Source organism: Carassius auratus, unplaced genomic scaffold (genome assembly GCF_003368295.1).
Source record: "Carassius auratus strain Wakin unplaced genomic scaffold, ASM336829v1 scaf_tig00011477, whole genome shotgun sequence".
NCBI lineage: Eukaryota > Metazoa > Chordata > Actinopteri > Cypriniformes > Cyprinidae > Carassius > Carassius auratus.
Genome location: NW_020524205.1, coordinates 23,099 through 31,958, shown reverse-complemented (window position 1 = coordinate 31,958; position 8,860 = coordinate 23,099). Strand labels below are relative to the sequence as shown.

The 8,860-nt window shown below is 33.1% G+C and overlaps 1 pseudogene; it reads left to right on the top strand.

Annotated features, from left to right (window-relative positions):
* The first annotated feature begins 647 nt into the window (after positions 1–647).
* LOC113073149 (MORN repeat-containing protein 4-like) lies at positions 648–2,717 on the top strand (annotated as a pseudogene).
* Positions 2,718–8,860: the final 6,143 nt, after the last annotated feature.

Genomic DNA, 8,860 nt, shown 5'->3' with positions numbered 1-8,860 from the left:
GAATATACAGGAGAATGGAAGGAAGGCAAGATTGATTGATTCTTGTAATTTCAATTTCTATTTGTCAAAACAATTACATATTTGAATGCCATAATAAAAGGTATTGAATTATTTTAGATTGATCAACTAGATATAACATTCTATGCAGTGCTAAACAATATTGGCAGCTCTTGCATTGCTAACTACCAATAGGACTGACTTAAATTTATAGAAATGATCTTCTTTTATAATTTGGATTATGGATTTGATTGCTACAGAAATACAGCATAATTGTTTTTAATTGTACTGTATGTCTTAAAATGTTTACAAGGGACACAGATGTGAAACCTTGTAAAAGAGCTTTATATTTGTCAGAACATGTCATTTTTTTCTTCTTTATTAATCTATAATTATTTATTTGTGATCTGAGGAAATAGCCGGAGTAGATATATTAACATACCTTAACATGTTCATAAGATTTGTGTTTTTCTGATAGGAATTGTAGCGCACTGCATAATGATCCAAGCGGCTTATGTAATATACGAATGACATTCTAATTATAGTACTAATTATCAGAGCCATTAACACAAAAGAACACTGTCTATAGCATTAGTATACTGGATTAAAACTGAGTGTTCATTTAAGAAGCAGCATGTTTTGTTGTCCAGGTCGGAGGCACGGTAAAGGTGAGCTGAAGTTGCTGATGGCACCTGTTATAAAGGTCACTTTGAGAATGGCCTGTTCCACGGATCAGGGGTGTTAGTCTTTCCCGATGGATCCAGGTGAGTGAGCATGTGATCAGATTCAAAATACTTACCTACTTAAACTGAGACGAACATGCTGGCAGTGACACTGTGAGACTAGTCATGTGGGAAAACAGCACCATTTCTGGTCAACAGGTACGAGGGTGAATTTGCCCAGGGAAAATTCCAAGGGGTCGGAATCTTCTGCAGGTTTGACGGGATGAAATTTGAAGGGGAATTCAAAAGTGGCCGTGTGGAAGGATATGGTAAATATTCCACCATAATTTGACAAATAATTTGCATGCACCCAAATGATCTGGGTATAATAGGAATAATGGCTCAGTTGGACTGAAAAGCCTTAATGTAAACACCTCAGTTGATCTGGGGTGCATTTCCCATGCAACATACTCAATTGTCCGTACAGTTATACTAACAAGAAACTTTTAACTTCTAACAATGCTTTTAACCACAGTTTGAAAGCTGTAGTAATAATCCACGTAAGTTTGTGATGGGCTTTGCGAATGTTCAGTTTCGGGAAACAATGAACTATATCAGCAACAACGAAATGTACGACCATAATTTACAGCTAACATTACTTTTGGAAATGCACACCTGAGTGAGCCCCGTCTTAAAATGGGTGAACATCTTTTTTTTTTTATAACAGGACAAAAAAAATGGAATTGGAAATCAAACATTTTGAAAATTTGAATCATAAATGCTTGAATCTGACTATTTTCTAAATTATATTGCATATACGCGCAGTGCCATGAATTGTAAGTTTACATACATTTTACCTTTTACAAATTTGCATATATTTATTTATGTGTCACATCTTAAGATCTTGTCCCTGACTAAATATGTACTAAAAAAGCTTTTCTGATATAAATGTCAGCAAGGCACAAACGACAGTACTTATTCATTCCGACTGAAGAAAATATGTACATGTAAAAATACATTCAGTATCAGGATTGCTCTTAAATATCCACATTGTTTTGAATTGTGGAAGTAAGCTATTTTCTATGAATGTGTGAGACTTTCCATTCATTAGTGGCTGCAGCTAAATAACTAGAAAAATAAAGTACAGCAAATTTGAATCACAATCTAGTGTGTTTATGATCATGTTAATAAAATATTATAATAAATACAGTACTATTTTGCAATATCAATCAACATAGCCACTGTTTTTATAGAGCTAAAATTACTAGAAGCAGAGGACACCGGAAGCCTCACACATTTAAGTCACAAATTTGTATGTATATGTTAAAAATTAAGACTGTTCTTATATGTAGCATTTGATTAAGAATGTGTGAAGATTTTTAACATGAATAAATGTGGTCTTTTTTCATAGGGCTGCTGACATTTCCAGATGGTTCCCATGGTGCTCCGCGGAATGAGGGAGTGTTTGAGAACAACAAGCTTCTGAAACGTGAAAAGTGTCAGGCTGTGGTGCAGAGAGCCAAGAACTCGGCATCTACTGCCCGTGGCTTCCTTGTATGACAAACTGACCTCAGTGAAAGCACCCCTAACTGCAGCTTTCAGATCAGGCCCCAAATCACATTACGGATTGCAGCGTCACAAATGAAGTCAAAGCTGACTGTGGATCTGCGCTCAGGGGTGATCTCTGCCTTCACCAAACAACGGAGCTCAAAAATATGTGAGACCCATCAGACCCTCAGGGATGGATGAAAGTGTTTCCATTCCACACACCTCTATTTCTCTCACATTGTTGCTCTGCCTTGGTTTCCTCTGTGGCTTAAAAACATCACAAAATTCTGTACGTTTGTTATGGAGGCATGGATAAACTCAAGTCACCATTGCAGGGAAAGAAGCCTGGTCCGATGAAGATGATTTTGGTAAATGAATGGAATTTGCCTTTACGAGCCTGCGATTTGACTGTATTGTTACTGTTGTAACTGTTTGTTTGTCTTTATTGCACATTTGCCTTAGTTCTTGCATTAAAAGTCAATATTGCTGGATTAAAATCTTGTTACTGATATACAACAGCAGTGAGGGAATGTTTTCAAGCGTTTTTTTTTTTTTATATATATATATTTGTTCATTTCATTCATTTAAAATTATTATGATTTACAAACAGAGTATGGGATGTTGTAACATTCTTTTTAGTTGTATTCTTCTTGTACATTATAGAAAACTATTTGAAATCATTTTAAAAAGTATTGGGCTGTTAGGCAGGTATACATTAATTTCATATGTTTGATGACTGATTTAACTGTGTTTGCTTTATTTTCTAATCAGACTGCTAATTCACTACTGTTTCAATCATCACAGTGTCAGACAGAAGCCTTAGTCACTTTCATCTAAAATGTACTGACACCAAAAAGCATTTTGCACTGTTATTTATTTGAGCAGAGAATCAAAAGACTGACATGAAAAAAATAAAAAGTGAAATAAAAGTCAGAAAACACCACCTGATCTTTTTTTTTTCTTTTTTTACAAATTAATTTCTTAATACATTAGCATTTATATTTGAATCTATGTAGCCTGTCATTCCGATCTCAGGAATCAGTTAACAGAATATTAACAGGACACAGAATGGAACAGAGCACTTATCTAGTGCTCCAACCGCTAAATGAAACCATACTGTATGTGACTAAAAGCTTTCTAATCATAGAACAACTGAGCGTGTTAAGTGATTCATAGGCACACTCTGTGATGTTTCTATCAGCAAGACTGCCAGTGACACTCAGGAAAACTCGTCATGACACCAGGCCAACGGATCAATTTGGGAACTGGATAAACCAGGTCATGGATTACATCTCTAATACAGCAACAAAACACACTACAAAGGGAAGAGCTGGATTGTTGATTAATAAACAACAATATATCGGGTCAAATTTTTGCTTCCAGGCTGCCAGATTGTCATTATATAATAAGCACAGATGACGCAAGTCTCACACATGGGCATATCAGTTGCCTCCACCTTAAGCCTTGTCATCCGATGCATCAGGAAACTATTCACAGCAATGGGCCTGTACTGGCACAGTGAATAATTGACAAAACTATAACATTTTACATATGTTTCAACTGAAAGATATGTTATGCAGAAGTTAAATAAATAGAATTCAATATTGTGCATGCATTTCTCATTTTAGAAAGAAAAAGCTAGCAAACTGCTATTCAAAATGGTATGTAAATATACTTAGTGCCAACCATGTTAACATTAAACTTTTATCATATAACGCATCATCCATTTCTTAACCATGCTATCTTAAGTTACAGTTTCTCCTTAGTAATGCATAAATATAATAAGCAACATTAAGATGTATTTGTGACCATTACAAAACATTAAAATGATCACTCAAATTTTGATCTGATCAGATTTTTTATGTAAATATTTATAAAAATATTAAAATCTGTTGTTGTACTGACAGTGCAGTTCTCACTCTTTCCTCAAGAGGGCACCGCTGAGAGTCACCATGCCAAACATGATTCCTGTGAGTTTCTTCATTGCATAGATCTTTCTCTTTAAATCCTCCTTGGCCTCATCTCCGTCTCCATTCACAGCAATGTAGAAACACTCCTCAAACTGCATGAAAGAGAGCAGCAAACATCAGCATTTTGGTGGCAGACTAAATTGAATGATTTGAAAAGTTGAGGAGATATATTAAAGCATAAGCACTGGAAAAGAACAAACAAACACACACACACACACACACACACACACACACACACACACACATATTGTTATTATAACTTCTTATAATGTTTGAGTACTGCATTTTATATAGTTTAAAACACATGTATACAACACAAACACTATATCAAAATATAATTGATAAAATATTATAGTGTAATATTAAGTATTGTACAATTCATTCATTGAATGAGTGCTGTCTAGTGCTGATCTAGTGTTAGATCAGATGACTCTTTCATATTGCTGTTAGTACCTGATGCAGAACATAGATGTGATTGTTTTCTGTGCTGAAGGTGGAATAATTGTCCATGAGTCTGTCCACCATAGTGCTACAGGAGATGATGATTGGTGCGAGAGTGTTTAATGCTGTCTTCAAAAGCAGGTAGCTGAGAACACATACAAAAAATAACCATTCAGTGTTCCACACTTATATCCATTTATGTCTAATGTAGGCATAGTACAATTTTATTTAACATGAAATAATAATTAATAATTAAAAAAAAATACCATCTGAATCTGCTGCTTGAACTCAGTGTCAGTCCAGTAGAACAGAACCTCCGCGCTCTCACTGGCCACCAGAAGACATTTAATTTTTTTCCTGAACACAAATGCAATTATTAGAAGAATAGTTAATCCCAGTAGCACTGTTTCATTCTCATTGCATAAATTGTTTCATAAAATTATCAATGCACCTGGTCAAAAAATCTATACTTGTAATTTACCAGTCCTAAACAATAGCCTACTAATTTGTAATGGCTTACACACAAGAATATATGTATTTTTTTTTTTGTTAACAGTTAATAAAGGGCCAGTATGACTCCTAATAGGATAAACACTGTTGACACCAAAAGGAATTTCAAATGAAAATCTATCCATATATTACTTAGCTTAATTAATATTTTCAGTAGGAATTGTTCCAATATAATACAATAAGAACATAACATCAAAGTAGGCACACCACAGCTCTAGAGATAGAGAACTATTTAATCATGTTCTCACCACAGGTGACATTTCGAGCTTAAACGCTCTTCTTCAGACTGACAGTTCTATGTCACAGAACAACTGTTGCTCATCAGATGTGTGTGAACTGCAGTGCGCTTTCGTAATGTGTGTGCACGCACGTGTCATGTGATTTAATGAGCAGCGGCTAATGCTATGGAAGGCCAAAAGTTTCAAAAGCACGTAAATTTTAAAGTTTATCTGTTTAAAATTTTGTGGTTATAGTATCCTAAAGTTATAGTATTTTGTAACAAAACAGGCCTTTGTGTTTAGCTCTTGGCTAGTAACTAAATTACTATTAACTAGTTACTGCCCAGTTTTATGAAAGATTTTATTCAAATAAAATGGCCTCGTTTTTCTCCACTCAAGCCTTTTTGTAAATAAACATTAGTAGACCTTTTAGCTTTAACACTTAAGTTAGCACCAAAGCACAAACATTTGTGTGGGGAAAACAGTTACAATGGAGGTAAGCAATCAATGCAGGTTAAAGATACGGATAATTATAACACATAAAACTCCAAATGCGTACATATTCTCATGGTTTTATACCATTATTATTTCATGAAACGTCCTCTAATCATGAAAAAACGCATATCACTATTTATAGATTCTCACGATTGAAATTACTCCAAAATCAAAACAATCCATTTTGAGAGCTCTATGAAACATTTGGCAAACAAAATGTAAAACCTATAATGTTTCTTTCTGTTTTAGTTTTTCATATAATTAGGTATCATTTTAAAGCTTAGAAATTCAGCTTTTGAATGCATGAAATCATTTTGAGCAACACCTAACCAGTGCTGCCTACTTCCTCTAAACTGGAGTGTACCCGTGTATGTGTTCCATGTACTCTTATATGTCTGAAACATCATACAGCTCAGATAGTCACGTGTCATATGTCATTTGAATGGTCTCGTTGAGTTAGTTGCTTAGTTACTAACCCTTTAAGTTTGATCACTATTAAAGCTAGAATGTCCGCTAATGTATTTATTTACAAAAAGGCATGAGTGGTGAAAAATGAGTTTTTCATAAAATGTAATATTAAAAATGCAATTTAAATATATAATTTCTATAGGCTATACAAAAAAAAAAAAGGAAAAGAAAAAGACAAGATAATTAGGCTGAATAAGCTGATCTATAGCATGTTAAACAGTGGCGGCTCCAGACAATTTTGATTGGGGGGGGGGGCAATGGGAGCTCCTGGACATTTCAAGGGTGGTCTCATGAAAACCAACAAAAAATACAGTGGACACGGCTAGTAACTGCATAATACTGCTACTAAACAACAAAAACAACACAGCAGATCAACTACATTGTTTTTAATTAATCAATTGCAGTTTGCAAACAATATGCTCAAATTTTAAAGGGTTAGTTCACCCAAAAATGAAAATTATGTCATTAATGACTCATGTCGTTCCAAACCCATAAGACCTACATTCATCTTAGGAACACAGTTTAAGATTATTTTAGATTTAGTCCGAGAGTTTTAGTCCGAGAGCGCCTGACTTCATTACTTCATTATCCCTCTTAGCTCACAGAAGTGGTTTGACAAGTCCTCAGCAGCCAATGACATTGACCTGTTTAAATAGATTTTTAAGAGGAGTTCACGAGTATTTAAAACATATTTCACACGTATTCCATGCGTATTTAACGCTAAATACACATATTTAATGAGCTGATTTTTCAAGCGTAAACAATACAAACTTAACACATTAAATACGTGTTGTTTATGCCTGAAATTGACGTATTTAACGCGTTGTTGACGTGTTAAAATGAACTTGTTTTTGATCCTTTTGGCCTTCCATACGCGGCAGATCTAATGCATGTGACTTCATTACTCATTAATTTAATACATTCACACACACATGCACACAAAAGGATACATAGTTTGATGCTGTAATTAGTAAAGTGGAAACCAATCTTTTAACACTCTTTTTGTAAGTCTTAAAGTCTTTGATAATATTTAACACTTTATTAAATAATACAATTATCTTCCTGTTTTGGTGGACCCAAAACTACACTAAAAATTAATTTGTGTAGAAACAATTTTCACTTAGCACTAGTAAATTTCACAATAATTATAAAGAAATGGCTAGTAGAACACTGAATTTTGAGTTGAAGGACTGAAATAGTATTTTATTGTAAAACGCAGGCCTACTTATAACATCTGTGTTATTCATAATTTTTTTATGCCTACTCAGATAGGCTAATATCAATCACACAGATACAAGTAAAGATGTATAAAAACAAAAATATGCTCCATCTTTCTTTCTTTCTTTCTTTTTTTCTTTCTAATTAAATTCTAAATACATATTTTAGTGCTTTGACCTTTTCTTTGTTCAGTGTATGACACACATGTAAAAATTTAACACTGTATCAACTTTAACCCATATGTAATTGGCTCATGCACAGTATAAACATCATGAAATCCACCATCTTGGCTCAAGGGGGATGGGTTCTGGCTACTCCAAATAGGTTCTAAAGTATAAACATTTTCACGCTGGGTTTGGTTACAGTGTGTATGGCAAAGTCAGGGAAGTCACGCAAAGGTAGTTTAACTCTTTGCAGAACTCCAGTTCACAGCATATACAGAGAAATAAACGTCACACTTCATTCTGTGTGTATATGAATCAATGCTGCTGATTGTTAGCTTTGACCAGATGACAAAGACCTACCTCCTTGCATCACGAGGATCATGCATAGTCATAATTAAACCAAGGTTGCAGATTAGTCGGGACATTTTGCTTTGGCAAAACAAAAGAAAAAAATATATAAAACGATGTTTAGATCATTTTTACAATTTATTTTTACATGTAAAATTCACCCTTTCATAGTCCAAATATACTATATAAAAGTATTTCTCAATCTTATACAATTTTGCATCTCAGATAAATCAATGTTGATTATACTTTTTTTAAAATTTGGTTTTATATTTTCAGAATACAAAAATGTTAAGAAGAAAATTATTCATTTTTTTAATTTATTTCTGTATATAATTAATAATAATACAATAATATTACAATAATAATTTAGTTTAATAAAAATATATAATAGCTATAAAATACTATATAAGTATATATATATATATATATATATATATATATATATATATGTGTGTGTGTGTGTGTGTGTGTGTGTGTGTGTGTGTGTGTGTGTGTGTGTGTGTGTGTGTATAAAATTATATGACCATTAAGTTATGACATGTTTTACATTAACAACAACTACAATTACTTACAACAATTTTCAACTTTTTTTAAAGTTGTACAAGGTTCAACTAATTTTTAAAACATTTTAATGTAATTTAAGTTGAAGTTTATTGTACTTAAAAAATTAAGGCAGCAACTTATTTTTTTACAATGTATATATACACATTAAATATTAAATACATTAACTTTTGTAAATGACATGTCAAAAACAAGATCTTCAATAAACATTTTAACTAATATTTTATTTTTATATTTTGACAAAAATAATATTCCCAAAA